At 39.6% G+C, this 16,784-nt stretch overlaps 1 pseudogene; it reads right to left on the reverse strand.

Moving 5' to 3' along the window:
* Window positions 1-13,886: 13,886 nt before the first annotated feature.
* Window positions 13,887-15,764, reverse strand: LOC132428983 (PHD finger protein 20-like; annotated as a pseudogene).
* Window positions 15,765-16,784: the final 1,020 nt, after the last annotated feature.

Here is a 16,784-nt window from a genome sequence, read left to right on the forward strand (position 1 = left end):
GGTCTGGTGCATTTTTATCTTGCTTCTTTATCTGCTGTGTGTTTTTCTGTCTTCTCATTTTGCTTATCTTACTGTGTTTGGGGTCTCCTTTTTGCAGGCTGCAGGTTCGTAGTTCTCACTGTTTTTGATGTCTGTCTCCAGTGGCTAAGGTTGGTTCAGTGGGTTGTGTAGGCTTCCTGGTGGAGGGGACTAGTGCCTGTGTTTTGGTGGATGAGGCTGAATCTTGTCTCTCTAGTGGGCAGGTTCACGTCTGGTGGTGTGTTTTGGGGTGTCTGTGGCCTTATTATGATTTTAGCAGCCTCTCTGCTAATGGGTGGGGTTGTGTTCCTGTATTGCTAGTTGTTTGGCATAGGTTGTCCAGGACTGTAGCTTGCTGGTCGTTGAGAGAAGCTGGGTGCTGGTGTTAAGATGGAGGTCTCTGGGAGATTTTTGCCGTTTGATATTATGTGGAGCTGGGAGGTCTCTTGTTGACCAGTGTCCTGAAGTTGGCTCTCCTACCTCAGAGGCAGAGTCCTGACTGCTGGCTGGAGCACCAAGAGCCTTTCATCCACACGGCTCAGAATAAAGGGAGAAAAAGTAGAGAGAATTAGTAGAAGTATGAAGAAAGAAAGAAAGAAAGAAAGAAAGAAAGAAAGAAAGAAGGAAAGAAGGCAAGAAGGAAAGAAAGGAGGGAGGGAGGGAGGAAGGAAGGAAGGAAGGAGGGAAGGAAGTAAAAAAAAGACAGAAAGAAGATACAGTAAAATAAAATAAAGTATAATAAAGTGATTGTATTGAAAAATAATTTTTTAGAAAAATAAAAAGGGACCGATAGAACCTTAGGACAAATGTTGGAAGCAAAGCTATACAGACAAAATCTTACACAGAAACATACACATACACCCTCACAAAAAGAGGTAAAGGGGAAAAAATCATAAATCTTGCTCTCTGAGACCACCTCCTCAATTTGGGATGATTCATTGTCTAAAGGAAGGAAGGAAGGAAGGAAGGAAAGAAAGAAAGAAAGAAAGAAAGAAAGAAAGAAAGAAAGAAAGAAAGAAAGAAAGAAAGAAAGAAAGGAAGGAAGGAAAGAAAGAAAGAAAGAAAGAAAGAAAGAAAGAAAGAAAGAAAGAAAGAAAAAAAGAAAGATGTTTTATTCTTATAAGGACATCAGTGTCCAGTTTCTAGCTTTGCTGGTAGCAAGAGACAAGGCATGGAACACCTGGCAGGCATGGAGTGAGCTCAGAATCACCATTTGTGGCAGCAGTGACTTCCTGATCTGTGAATTGGAGCTTCTACATTGTGTTTTAGACACAGCCTCTGATTCTCCACCTTCCTGCCTGTTGCAGAGGCTGAAACTCCTCGGGTGGGCTAGTTTTGTGATTCTGTTCTATCTAGAAATCATCTCTGGAGAGTAGACTAGAGTCAGCTTCTCCAGGCATTCCAAAGGGTTTTTTGTAAGCACCTAATTCCCTGGTTTATATTGTTTTATGTTTAAAATAGTTCCTCGTTGCTGTTTTCTGCAACTGGACCCTGACTGAAAAAATTAGAATGAGACATATCTCTGTGCTGTGTCACCTCAGGATTTATTACCAGATGAAGCTTCTGGATCAGCAGAGCTGAGGGTCTGGACCTGAAGTACTCTTGCCCCACCACAGTGATGTCATTCTGTGGCTCCCTTTATGATTTGTGTTCTCTACTAAAACAAAAGCTCTTTTCAAGAATGTTTAGGTCTAGAGGCATATAAAAGATATCTTTCAGAAACCTCATTTTACTTTATGCATTTTTTTCTGTTAATTTCTTATTTGTTTAATTTTAAATTAGGTATAAATTTAAGTGCATATAAAAGTGTAGTCCAATGGATTTTTACATATATATATATCATAACCACTACCCAGATCAAGATACAAAACATTTTTAGTACCCCAGAAGTTTCCTTCAAGTTCTCTCCTAGTTTATATCCCCCCATAGCATATTAGTTTTCTAGAGCTGCCATAACAGAGTACCACAAATTACGTGGCTTAAAAAATAGAAATTTATTCTTTCTCTGTTCTAGAGGCTCTTAAGGAGAATCTGTTCTATGTCTCTCTCCTAGCTTCTGCTGGTTTCCAGCAATCCTTGAAGGTCTTTGTCCTACAGCTGTATCACTCCAATCTCTGCCTTCCTCATCACATGGCATTCTTTCTCTTTGTCTCTATGTCTCTGTGTCCAAATTTCCCACTTCTTATAAGGACATCAGTCACTGAATTAGGGTCCACCCTAATCCAGTATGATCTCTTCCTACTTGATTACATCTTTAAAGACCCCATTTCCAAATAAGGTCACATTCACAGGTGCTGGAGTTAAGACTTCAACATATCTTTTTAGGGGACACAATTCAACCCATAACACCAAAAGTAACCACTATTAAGATTCCAATCCTAAAAGGTTCGTTTCAGTTTTTTGAACTTCTTGAAATTAATATAAATGGAAGCATACAGTAATTCTGGCTTTTTTTCACTTAATATACATCTGTAAGATTCATCCCATGTTATTTCATGTATCAGTACTTTGGTTTTTTTAATTGATGCACTATAGTATTCCATTGTAGAAATTTATCTCCTCTATTATTGATGGACATTTATGTGTTTTCCAGTTTGGGGTGATGAAATAAAATTTGTATTTTATGACAAGAGAATAAAAAAGTTAAACAATATTTTTTCTCTGCCTGTTGGGGCCTTCTCCCTCCTCTTTGCTGTGTATTGTGCATTGCATTAACTAGACTTTCTTAGGAGATAACCTTCCTTCTTTTTCTTCAGTAGTTTAAAAAATCTTTTTAAATACTTTTTGGAGGTATAGTTGATGTACAATATTATATAAGTTTTGATGCACAACATAGTGATTCACATTTTTAAAATTTATACTCCATTTATAGTTATTATAAAGTATAGGCTATATTCCCTGTGCTGTACAATATATCCTTATACCTTATTTGTTTTATACATAGGAGTTTGTACCTCTTAATCCCCTACCCCTATCTTGCTCCTCCCCCACTTCCTTCTTCCTGCTGGTAACCACTGTTTTGTTCCCTATATCTGTGAGTCTTCCTCTTTTTTTTTTTAAAGTCTTTATTGAATTTGTTACAATATTGCTTCTGTTTTATGTTTTGTTTTTTTGACCACGAGGCATGTGGGATCTTAGCTCTCTGACCAGAGATCGAACACTCACCCCCTGCATTGGAAGGGGAAGTCTTAATCACTGGACCACCAGGGAAGTCCCTTTTTAAAAACTATTCACTAGTTTATTGTATTCTTTAGATTCCACATATAAGTGGTATCATGCAGTGATATTTGTGGTATAAGTCTTTCTCTATCTGACTTATTTCACTTAGTATAATACCCTTCAAGTCCATCCATGTTGTTACAAATGGCAAAGTTTTGTTCTTTTTAATGGCTGAGTAGTATTCCATTGTATATATATACCACATCTTTTTTATCCATTCATCTGTTGATGGACACTTAGGTTGCTTCCATACCTTGGCAATTGTAAATAATGCTGCAATGAACATTGGGATGCATATATCTTTTTGATTTGTTTTTATTTTTTGGATAGATACCCTGTAGTGGAATTGGTGGGTCATATGATAGTTTGATTTTAAGTTTTTTGAGAAACCTCCATATTGTTTTCCCTAGTGGCTGCACCAATTTACTTTCCCACCAACACTGTACTAGGGTTCCATTTTCTTGCCAGCATTTCTTATTTGTGTTCTTTTCAATGATAGCCATTCTAACAGATGTGAGGTGATATCTGAGGTGGTTTTAATTTGCATTTCTCAGTTAATGAGGTTGAACATATTTTCATGTGCCTGCTGGCCATCTGTACATCTTCTTTGGAAAAAAGTCTATCAGGTCTTCTGCTCATTTTTAAATTGGGCTGTTTGGGTTTTTTTTTTTGATGTTGAGTTGTATGAGCTGTTTATATATTTTGGATATTAACTCCTTATTGGTCACATCATTTGCAAATGTTTTCTCCCATTCAGTATGTTGTCCTTTTGTTTTGTCAGCGGTTTCCTTTGCTGTGCAAAAAGCTTTTAAGTTTAATTAGGTCCCTTTTGTTTATTTTTGCTTTTATTTCCTTTGTTTTAGGGAACAGATCCAAAAAAAATATTGCTACGATTTATGTCAAAGAGTGTCCTGCCTATGTTTTCCTCTAGTAGTTTTATAGTATCAGGTCTTACATTTAGGTCTTTAATCCATTTTGAGTTTATTTTTGTATATAGTGTTAGAGAATGTTCTAATTTCATTCTTTTACATGTAGCTGTCCAATTTTCCCAGCACCATTTATTGAAGAGACAGTCTTTTCTCCATTGTATATTCTTACTTCCTTTGTCATAGATTAATTGGCTATAAGTATTTGTGTTTATTTCTGGCTTTCTGTTCTGTTTGATTGATCTATGTGTCTGCTTTTGTGCCAATACCATACTGTTTTGATTACTGAATCTTTGTAGTCTGTATAGTCTAAAGTCAGGGAGTGTGATTCCTCCAGCTCTGTTCTTTCTCAAGATTGATACCCTTCCTTCTTAATCTTGTAAGGGGTCATGATGACCAATACTTGAGATCTGGATCATGTAAACTGTCAATACATCATTTGTTGTATAACCTTTTTTCTCAAAAACTTATATAACTGTGCTTTGACCTCTGAGGACAGACAGTCCTCAGAGCTTTCTGAAAGACTGTCTCTGGGGTTATAATTGTCAGGTTGGCTTGAATAAAATTTTCCATTTGTTTCTTAGTTTGGCTGTTGATTAATTTTTGCCACCATTAGCATTGTGTAGCTGGCAGAATATCAGAGATACCCACCAGAGGATACCTGGAGTCTTCCCCAAACTAGCACTCAGTACCAGCACAGGCCCATTGAAACCCAATGGTTTCTTGGTACACATCAGGTGTTCTGATGAATTCTCCTGATATCTGGATCTCATTACTTTTAAGTGATGATCCAAAAAATTTTTATTAGAGCTGTTTTCACTTAAGACTTGGAGTCTTAAGGGGCACAGGTGCATTTCCTAAGCAGGGACTTAGGGGGATCTGGGCAGGAGGCCCAGGGAAATATAGGTGGCAGATTTTTTGTGAAATTTGGTTTAAATTGAAAAAAATAACTAAGTTGACATGTGGTTTGAATAGAACTTTTGCTAGTGAAGTGAGAGACTGAATATTCAGCTCTGATGAACAAGGGACATTTGCTCCTTCTAGCTACAGGATGCCCTTAGGCAACTAAGGACCTAGTGGATTTTCTGATGATTATTCCTTGTGATGTGTAGCTGTCCTACAGAAGAACCCCACTACAACCATTAAGTAAATACTGATTTTCTTTTTCTTCTTCTTCTTTTTTCTTTTTTTCATATTTTTTGGCCGTGCTGTGTGGCAAGTGGGATCTTAGTTCCCTGACCAGGGATCAAACCTGTGCCACCTGCAGTGGAAGTGTGGTGTCTTAACCACTGGACTGCCAGGGAAGTCCCAAATACTGCTTTTCTGAGGATGCCTGAGATAAGGACTGATCATCCCGTCCTCTGGGCACCCACAGCGGTTTCAGACTATGAGAGGGAGAAACTGAGACACATAAAAGAATCAAACTGACTTAAGGCTAACTCCTTGGGGAGCTAGAATCAGAAGCAGCACACTACCCTGATCTCAGAAAGTTGTTCAGATCATATTTCATATCTGAATTAGACTACAAATAATGGGAAATTGTGCCTCAAAGCCAAACAGTCTGGGCTTCCCTGGTGGCGCAGTGGTTGAGAATGTGCCTGATAGTGCAGGGGACACAGGTTCGAGCCCTGGTCTGGGAAGATCCCACATGCCGCGGAGCAACTAGGCCCGTGAGCCACAGCTACTGAGCCTGCGCGTCTGGAGCCTGTGCTCCGCAACAAGAGAGGCCGAGATAGTGAAGAGGCCCGCTCACTGCGATGAAGAGTGGCCCCTTCTTGCCGCAACTAGAGAAAGCCCTCGCACAGAAACGAAGACCCAACACAGCCAAAAAAAAAAAAAAAAAAAAAAAGAAATATAAAAATAAATTAAAAAAATAAAAAAAGCCAAACAGTCCACTGATGGACGGACACCTATGGGGATACCAGCTGTTTATGTATGCTTGCAAGTGCCTACTTAATTGGGAATTAAAGGTAATCCTGCCTTGAAATAGTCAAGGTGGGGCTTTTTTTGGCATTCCCAAACTGATTTTTATGTGCACAATTAAAGCAGAAGGTTAAGTTCTTACCATGTCAGTCAATCTCCTGGATCTCTGCCTGCATTGTCTACTGGAAACAAGAGTGGTAAGAGTTCTTTTTCTCTTTTCTAAAATTAGATTAACAGGAAAAAATATTTGTAAGGCTAGCTTCTTGAACTCTTTGACTTGGAAAGACATCTAAATTGTTAAAATTTAGAGAGCTCTCAAGTTAAACTATTGTACCTATTTTAATTTGTATGCAGAAGCCCCCAAAGGCTTCAAAATTCCAAAATAGCTTCATTGAAGGATTTATTGTAGCAGGCTAATGAAGGATTAATAATATAAAAGATACCTAAAACAAACAAAAAGCTTTAAGACTGACATAACTCCTGCTCCACTCTATCCTCCTTTACTTGAGTACTCATTCTAGTGATCCTCTCTGAGTTGCCCTTCCACTCTGAAGAGACTTTCAAACAGTTACCTTTAGAAATGAGACCACCTGAAGCTGTAAGCTAGCTTCTTCAGATCAAAGGCCATAGGTAAAGAATAGTTAAAGTATTTCTTAAACCCAGGGAGGATCCTCAAAAATTTTTGTAATTGGATTACCAAGATAGGAAGATACTGGTCTGACTTAACTCCTAACCACACCTGAAATTCAGAGCCTGATAGGTTTTTTTTTTTTTTTGGCCTCCCCTAGGCTAAATGAGTGGGGAAAAAAAATTTCAGTGTAGGTGGATGGGTATGTTGGTCCTTTGATGTCACTGAGGTGGCCACCTGATTCTTTGAGGAATTAAAAACAGTTGCCTTGGTTCTACAAATCTAGTCTTTACAGGACAAGAGGGGTGGCTCCAGAAACAATCCAAATCCCAACAATCCTTTTACCACTCCCCAAACCTCCCCTATTTATCTTAAGAGGCTTATAAGTATTGAAAAATAAATCTGGCCTTAAGAGAACAAAAGTTCTTCCTAGGAGGAACTTGCATTTCTCTCCCTATGCCTTTGAAATGCAAATGTTCTACCTGGTCTTCTCCAGGAACTCTCATCTAGGTCATCTTTTTAAAATGCAAATTTCAGGAAAGTAACTCTTATCAAAAGAAAAAATAAAAGGGAGAAAATGTGGGACTTCCTGGCATGTGCAGTTGTTAAGAATCCACCTGCCAATGCAGGGGACACAGGTTTGATCCCTGGTCTGGGAAGATCCTACCTTCTGCGGAGCAACTAAGCCCATGCACCACAACTACTGAAGCCCGCACCCCTAGAGCCTGTGCTCTGCAACAAGAGAAGCCACCGTAATGAGAAGCCCGAGCACTGCAACGAAGAGTGGCCCCCGCTTGCCACAACTAGAGAAAAGCCTGCGCGCAGCAACGAAGACCCAACGCAAAAAAAAAAAAAAAAAAAAAAAGGTGGGGGGAAGGTAATTTGGACTAGGACAAATCTTAAGTGTCTTCTCCATAAATATTAGTAAAAAATGGTTTAGTCATCTAAACAGGTGACTTTGATTTGTTCCATCTGCCAGAAACCCAATTTGAACTCAACCTACTTGTAACTAATGGATTTTGTATTATTGTACCTGATTCATGGCTGAAGTTTTGCAATGGGAACTATGGTGTCAGTGTGTGTGTGTGTGTGTGTGTGTGTGTGTGTGTGTGTGTGTGTGTGTGTAGTATTGTCAAAATTAATTTGTAAAAGAACTCTATTTAATTGATCTTAAAGGAAATTAAGCATTTATATAAATACTCAGAAATACAAAAGAAATTAACCCAAATGAATTTCAGGATCATATGATCTAGGATTAAGTTTTATTGAATGAAAACAACTTTAAGTTTGTTGGTTTAATTAATACAGACATGTCTTTAGAGTCATCAAAAGTATAATATTTGTATAATATTATACAGTATAATATATAATAATATAATAAATTATAATATTTTATTGTACCTAGTTTTACTAGAAGTGAAATAAGATCTTATTATTCCTGGCACAAAATTTGTCATTAAGAAAAATAACTTGATATGATGAAACTTTTAAGTAAATTAAATGTAAATGAGATAAGACATTTTAGGTGAACACTTTGGGAATAATTATGTTTTAGGACTGTCTACTTAAAATAGTTTCTCCAGATTTTTGGTAAGTTGAAACTGCTAAATTAAGTTAAATGATGAGAATTCATTGGATATCCAGATCATTTCCAAATAGGATACTGGAACATTAATTGCTAAGCAAGACTAAGTTTACCTGCTTTTGCTTACTAGAGAAAAACTAAAGATGTTTGTGTTCATTGGACACGTCTTGTACCCCACTGAAGAAAGAAATTATGTTACAGAATATGTTCATAGGTTTGCCAGTCAAGAAATGCTGGTATGACAGTTTATAATTATTTGCTTCTCAGTTTTCACTAGAAAATTAAACTTAAAACCTCAGTTGTTTTTTTTTGTTGTTGTTTTTTGTTTTTTGCTGTATGTGGGCCTCTCACTGTTGTGGCCTCTCCCGTTGCGGAGCACTGGCTCTGGACGTGCAGGCTCAGCCATGGCTCACGGGCCTAGCCACTCTGTGGCATGTGGGATCTTCCCGGACCGGGGCACGAACCCGTGTCCCCTGCATCGGCAGGCGGACTCTCAACCACTGCGCCACCAGGGAAGCCCAAAACCTCAGTTTTAAGGTTAAGAATTCTAATTAAAATATGTAATTAAAACTATTAAAATTAATAAGTAAAACATCTTTGTATGCAAGGAAAAAGAAGGTATAAGGAACAGAAATACATTTTTTCAAGGGAAAATAAAGTAATTTTGTCCTAAATCTGGTTATTTCTAAATGGGAAAGAAAATAAGGGCCAAATTTATATGGATATACAAAGTTGTTCTACAAAGTTCTAGGTTTATGAGAAAAAAAAAAAGAAACTTTAAAAAGGAATCCTATGTGTGGTCAGGACTAAGATTAGAATAAATTTAATTGAGTAAATAAAATTTAATATTAAAGGTAAAGTGGTATAAAGCCTGAATTTGGTTTTCTCTCTGTTAAGAGGACAAAGTTTTCTTAGAGTATTAATCTGCTTTTGATAACAGATTGTAAAATTTCTTTAGCTTCTAAGTAATCTGTTTTAACTTTCTGTATTTGTTTTGAAATCTTTTATTGTCACTTTGGTTAAGTGAATATTGTTCCACAGTTATCTATCATCTTATTCAACCAAGTGTTCTGAAACTTTTTTGATATTTTTGACAAACTTCCCCAAAATCAAATTCTAACTGAAGTTCATTTGACCTCTAGCTAACTTCGAGGTTTTTCCAAAGACTCCTGGAACACCTCAAGAGAATTGGGTTTTTTCTTCTTATCAAAGAAAGATAAACCTTATTTGGTACATTAAATTACATGGTAAGCATTGTCAAGTGTGTGGTGATAAACCTTCTTAAGATATGGGTAAATGTCATTAATATAGATGTTCTAGAAATTATATAAAATTTCTAAAATTGAATAAGTCCTGGTAAAATGCTACTGATTCTAGTTATTATCTTAAAATATTGTATGCCACAGCAATTACCAAGTTTCTTTGTCAACTGCATTGTAATCAGAAAGTCTTTTGTCATTCACAGACAGTTACTGCTTTACTTTGATGCTTTTGCAAAAAATGTTTCATCTTTAAGAAGATTCATAGAAAGGACTTTTTGACAAGTACAGGTTTCTGATAACTTTCAGATCATACCACTGAACTGGGTAAGAAATTAAAGAATTCTAGTAGAAAATCTGATGGATTCATGAAGCTGTTAACAAAGGATAAAAATCAAGGACTAGTCACATAAAACTGAGTGAACTGATAAATATGGTTATAATTTTTTCATTTTGTCTGAAATATGACATTTTAATATGTGTTTTCCAGATATAAGGAAACCATTCCCCTCAAGCTATTATGACTTACAGCAATTTGGTAAATTATATCTTTGTAAGTAGAACTGAAACATTTATCTTTTCTTTCTACCTGATTCCTTCAGAAATTGGAAACTCTTAGGTTTCTGGGAACAGCAGCCTTATCAGATGAATAAAAAATGCTACCTCCTAGCAGCTGCAGGAATCTTAAGATATTTTGGGGACCTCAAGCAGAGGAATCCACCAAAATCTATAGATTTCACAGGTGGAATCTGATGGCAAGCCCTTGGTGTGGCTTTCCTGGTCTTGAGAGACTTTTTTTTTTTAACACCTTTATTGGAGTATAATTGCTTTACAATGGTGTGTTAGTTTCTGCTTTACAACAAAATGAATCAGTTATATATATACATATGTTCCCATATGTCTTCCCTCTTGCGTCTCTCTCCCTCCCACCCTCCCTATCCCACCCCTCCAGGCGGTCACAAAGCACCGAGCTGATCTCCCGTGCTATGCGGCTGCTTCCCACTAGCTATCTACCTTACGTTTTGTAGTGTATATATGTCCATGCCTCTCTCTCGCTTTGTCACAGCTTACCCTTCCCCCTCCCCATATCTTCAAGTCCATTCTCTAGTAGGTCTGTGTCTTTATTCCTGTTTTATCCCTAGGTTCTTCATGACATTTTTTAAAATTAAATTCCATATATGTGTTAGCATACAGTATTTGTCTCTCTCTTTCTTTAAAATTGCAATTTGAGATTCCTTATAAAAAGGTCCAGCACAGCCAATTTTTTTTTATTATATTGAAGTATAGTTGATTTACAGTGTCATGTTTAATTTCTGCCATATAGCAAAGTGACTCAGTTTACACACACACACACACACACACACACACACGCACACACACACATATATTTATTTTCATATTCTTTTCCTTTTTGGTTTATCACAGGATATTGAATATAGTTCCCTGTGCTATACAGCAAGACCTTGTTGTTTATCCATCCTATATATAATAGTTTACAGCTGCTAATCCCAAACTCCCAATCCTTTCTCTCCTCTTCCCCTTGGCAACCACAGGTCTGTTCTCTATATCTGTGAATCTTCTTTTTGTTTGTTTTGTTTTGTACATATGTTCATTTGTGTCATATTTTAGATTCCACATATAAATGATATCATGCGTTATTTGTCTTTCTCTTTCTGACTTACTTCGCTTAGTATGATAATCTCTAGGTCCATCTATGTTGCTGCAAATGGCATTATTTCATTCTTTTTTATGGCTGAGTAATATTCCATTGTATGTATATGTGTATATATATATATATATATATACCACATTTTCTTTATCCATTAATCTGTAGATGGACATTTAGGTTGTTTCCATGTCTTGGCTATTGTGAATAGTGCTGCTATGAACATAGGGGTGCATGTATCTTTTTTTTTCTTTCTTTTGTCAAGGTAATTTTTTTTTTTTTTGCGGTATGCGGGCCTCTCACTGTTGTGGCCTCTCCCGTTGCAGAGCACAGGCTCCGGATGCGCAGGCTCAGCGGCCATGGCTCATGGGCCCAGCCGCTCTGCGGCATGTGGGATCTTCCTGGACCGGGGCACGAACCTGTGTCCCCTGCATCGGCAGGCGAACTCTCAACCACTGCGCCACCAGGGAAGCCCAAGGCAATTTTTTCAATAGGTGGATAGTTTTTCTCAAAAGAAAACTTAGGTAGTGTACATATTTCTAAATGGTAACATTAATTAACAGTAATATTTGCAAATAACAGTTTCCAGTGCTCCAGCCTGGGGTTAATTCAACTTGACCCAGGAATTGGGGATGGAGCCCCTCAACATAGCTTTAAATTAGGGAAGCACATGGGGGTTATCAGAACTTGGAGTCACCCCCTGCTTCCCTAAGGACAAAGGTCACAATGAGTGAAATGGGATTATTTCCTTTACAAAAAGCATACAGTAAACTCAATAATGGCCACTTGGCAAAATTAGGGTAACTCAGTTTCTTCTTTCATCTTGAAAAAGACATGAGATTGACTCCCTTAAAGTTACAGCTTCCCCAGAAGTTATGCTCAAATGTGTTTTCAGGAAAGAAAAATCAGTAATCTAATAAGTCACCGTACCTCACAGTTGTGGCTACAGAAAATCATCCTGTTTCTTCCCCTTTCAGACAAGCTTCACACAGTTCTTATAATGTGGCCGTCTGATAAATTATGCTAAACATAGATGCCATGCATACTCCTTGAGCGTTTCTTCCCACACCAGAAACACCAATATTAGCAATGGGAAACAACCTCTTACAGAGGAATTGTGTCAGCTTTATTACAGATGTCATAGCCACATGTATTCCCTCTGATGGATGAGCTACAGCAGGTTAACTTGTCCTAAATTCATTTTATATCAAATGGTGAGTTAAATTACTAGACAAAGCATACCCTGAAACAGATCTTGGTACAGAGGGCTTTGTGACCGCAATGACCTGTACCTTAAAGCCTAACCATCCCAAAGGTCACCGGAGATACTCTCATTGCTTATTGAGATATTGGCTACTTCACATTTACATAGTAAATATTTGCAGCATATAACATTACAGATTCATAAACCCATAATTAACTTGTGAGTGTTAATGGATAGATGTGCTTTGATTTTTGCCTTTAGTGATAGGAAAACTAAATGGTAAAACGGGTCACTCCTCAAAGCATGGAACATTTTCTTTAACTTTGCCTAGTAAGGAAAAACAAAACAATTACATGTGGAACCGTAATCTGGAAGAGTAACAAATATTGTCTCAAAAGGTACAAACTGTACCTGGACCTTAAGCAGCATAATCACCTTGATCTCACAAAATAATATGAACAGGAAATTTAAAGTGTTAAAGTATATTAAAACAATTCTGAAAATGCCAACTACTGAACATATACCCTTCGGGGAAGGAGAAAAGCGGCAGCAGATGTAGAATCTGGTTTGTTTACAACAATACAAAGTAAGGTAATTCCCCAAACCACATTCTTTGTAACAAATATTTACAGTGAGAGTTCAAATTTGGGGGAACCATTTGTTGGACATTAAATAGAACTGGTAAGCTGTCAAGAAATGGGTAGAAAGTGCTGTCCTTTGGGTTCCAGACCCTGCCTGCTTCAGTTTGGAATTCCTCCTAGATTCTTATTACAGTGAGATTCTATTTCTTCCACGGGCTGTATGGGTTCTGCTACAAAAGACAAAACCCAGCCAATTCTGGGGTGAAAGCATACAAAACTTGTCCCCGTACCATGAAGTCATGCAACAGAGGTAGTGAGAAAGTGAAGAGTTCTAAGAAGGCAGGGTGGCCAAGGCCTCTGCTCCTTCCCAACCTCCACAGAATGGTGAAGTCACGACTTTCCCACGAAGCTGGAAAAATGAAAATGATGCCTGCTGCCTAAATCCATGCCAGGCAGAAAACCAGAAGGCTTGGCATGTGCCCCAACCTGACAGAAAAGTCAATTAAATAAGCTGCAAGTTGAATTTACAACTGTTTCCGACTAAACATTTTTGGCTCTCATTCCATTTACCATCAGTGGCACGATTTCAAGTGAAGTTTGTGCAAAAAGACTCACTCTCCATTCAACAATGTGCACAGAAGAAGGGAATTCCAAGAGTCTATTTGCTACCTTCTTGGTAGGCTTCAAGATCAGAGTGCCCTCCCTTCCAGCAGCCAAAACGGCCTCTTTGTCCAAGTCCATCACACCCCTGCCCAGATCCCTGAAGTCAGTCAGTGTCACGTGCATTTGGCATGCTAGGTTTATTTATTTAAATACGTGAAGCTCCTCCTGCAGGTGCCCCAGGATTGTTCCCCCATTAGTGTGGGGGTGCCCAGTTTCATGTTGAGCAACAGAGTGCGATCTGTTGCACCTTGCCCAGGTCCATCAGCAGCTGCTTGATGCAATGCTTGAGCTGCGGAAGGCTGGCCAGAGGCTCCGGGGGCTCCAGCTCCCCAGTGTAGTCCAGCCAGCTCTCCAACACGTCCAGCTCCTTCTCAGTGGAGTCCATCCTATGCATAACTTCGTCCTGAAGAGACTCCACATGCGTCAGCAGGTTAAACTGCCACTGGTGCTGGGAGCTCAGCAACCCCTCTCTGCCTCTGTCCAGCAGCTTCCGAGCGGGGTCTTCCTCAGGTAGGACCTTTCTGGAGCTGGGTTTGGGGTCACTGTCCCCTCTGCTCCTGTCTTTTTCTAGAGGCCAGCGCAGGCGCGGAGAGTGGGAATCGTCACCATTCTCGTGGAGGGGGTTGACTGCATCGTCAAGGGCAGAGCACCTGGTCTCCACCACCAGCTTCTGTTCCACAGCAGGGTAGTAGGTGCGGGGCTTCTGCAAGGGCAGGGGCAGAGGCTTCTCCACCGCCTCGTTCAAAGTTCTATAGCTTGGGGCTTCCTCCCTGCTCTTGGCTTCAGTGACATGGATGTGTTTGGAATGAGATCTCCCCTCCGCCAGATGCTGTTTCCAAGGCTGACACCACAGCTGCAGATCAGGATGTTCCCGGCTTCTTCTTCTTCAGACTCCTTGGTACCGGATGATGTGTTTTGCAAAGGATCAGTAGTAACCGTATTAACCAAATCTGATACAACCAAGTCAGGATCTAGGATCTCGTGGGTCCCATTAGTGGACAGCCTGGAGGACCGTCTCCTTGATAGGTCTTTGTCAGTGTTTTCCGAGTAGTTTTTTTACTTTTCCTGGGATGAATTTTTGTCAAGCCGAGGACGTTTTAATGGGACTTCACTTCTTTTTGATATCTTCCGTCTTCTCAATTCCAATGTTATTGGTTGCAAAGTTTGAGAGTTTGAATCCACAGCAGTAGGAGCTATGGAAGGGAGTCTGCCTCGCTTTCTTTTTGGCTCTCTCAAGTTTTCTTGTGGACTCTTCACAATATCATTTTCAGGTTTCTTATCCACTTGAGCATCTCCAGAATACTCTCTGTCATTTTCTGAAATGTTCTCCTTATCTTCCTTCTTGTTCTTGAGAAGGCTCCTCTGACACCTTCCCCTTTTCAGAACAGATTAACTTTCCTTCTTTATCAGGTTGTTTGGGTCTCTTGTCTGTCTTTAAGGCTTTGTCCTCTTTGTCTTTCTTCACATTGGCTGTGGCTTTTCTCTGCTCTTTAAACTTCTGTCTTTTATCAGGAGATGATGAAAGACTTTTTATGTTCTGTTTCTTTAGGCCTAGCATTACCCACAATATTCTGATCTTTCGAAAAAGCTTTGACATGAATATGTTTGACAGTCTGAACTACTCCATCATAAAATTTCACAGTGTAGGTACCTGTGCTCTACAGTATATCCTTGTAGCTTTTTCTTCTATGAGTTTGACTTGATTTTCCCCATATTAAGTGAGATCAGTCACCATTTTAATAAAAATTGTCCATCCTTGTTAACAGCAGTGATTTTGGCTGGGTAAAAACGACAATCAGACCAGCAAGCAAGGGACCTGCTCATTTATTTGAAATTCAGATGATCTTTCCTCTTCATGTAAGCCTGCTTTCCTCAGCTGTATTTTCTCTAAAGGGCGTAAATAAGGACTTTCCCAGCAGAACCATTCATCAGAATGATGGTTCCAACGCTTGAAATGGATGAGTACTTTTCCTTCTTCATAATCAATATCTTCTATGTGAGCTGGATACCAGTTTTTTAATTGGTCCCAGGCTTCCAACTGGCCTCCCACTTCAAAGCTGATTCCTCGTCTGTTAGGTGGATGCTTTGTCATTTTCAGTCATCAATGGAGGCTGCCTTTATTCTACTCACAGCCCCGCTCCGGCTGCTCCGCTCCGGGTCCAACCGACTGAAGGACTCTGCGTGCTGCACACCACGTGACCCTGGGGACGCGGCCAGGCAATCCCCCGCCCCACCCCCCACATGCACCATCGACTGCACCGAGTGACGCAGCGCCTCAGTTGCCCCGCCCTCGGCCCCGCCCCACCCGCGCATGTATCTTTTTGAATTATAGTTTTGTCTGGGTATATGCCCAGGAGTGGAATTGCTGGATCGTATGGCAACTTTATTTTTAGTTTCTTGAGGAACCTCTATACTAATTTCCATAGTGGCTGCACCAATTTACATTGCCACCAACAGTGTAAGAAGGTTCCCTTTTCTCCACACTCTCTCCTGCATTTCTTATTTGTAGACTTTTTAATGATGGCCATTCTGACTGGTGTGAGGTGGTACCTCATTGTTGCTTTGATTTACATTTCTCTAATAATTAGTGATGGTGAGTGTCTTTTCATGCAGTGCAGCCAATATAAAAGAGCCTGTAGGATCAACTTATGTAAATAATCAGACCAAGTTTATTGAAGTCAGGAATATTTTTCAAACAAATTAGTCTTTTTTTTTTTTTTTTTTTGCGATATGCGGGCCTCCCACCGCCGCGGCCTCTCCCATTGCGGAGCACAGGCTCCGGACGCACAGGCCCAGCGGCCATAGCCCATGGGCCCAGCCGCTCCACGGCACGCGGGATCTTCCCGGACCGGGGCACGAACCCGCGTCCCCCGCATCCCAACCACTGCGCCACCAGGGAAACCCCTAAAGATTTTAACAAATGTACTTTCATTTACTTATTTATTTATTTATGGCTGTGTTGGGTCTTCGTTGCTGCACGCGTGTTTTCCCTAGTTGCGGCGAGCGAGGGCTACTATTTGTAGTGCACGGGCTTCTCATAGTGGTGGCTTCTGTTGTTGCAGAGCATGGGCTCTAGGCACGGGGGCTTCAGTAGTTGTGGCGCATGGGCTCA

The sequence above is a fragment of the Delphinus delphis genome, chromosome 8, assembly GCF_949987515.2.
Source record: "Delphinus delphis chromosome 8, mDelDel1.2, whole genome shotgun sequence".
Taxonomy (NCBI): Eukaryota; Metazoa; Chordata; class Mammalia; order Artiodactyla; family Delphinidae; genus Delphinus; species Delphinus delphis.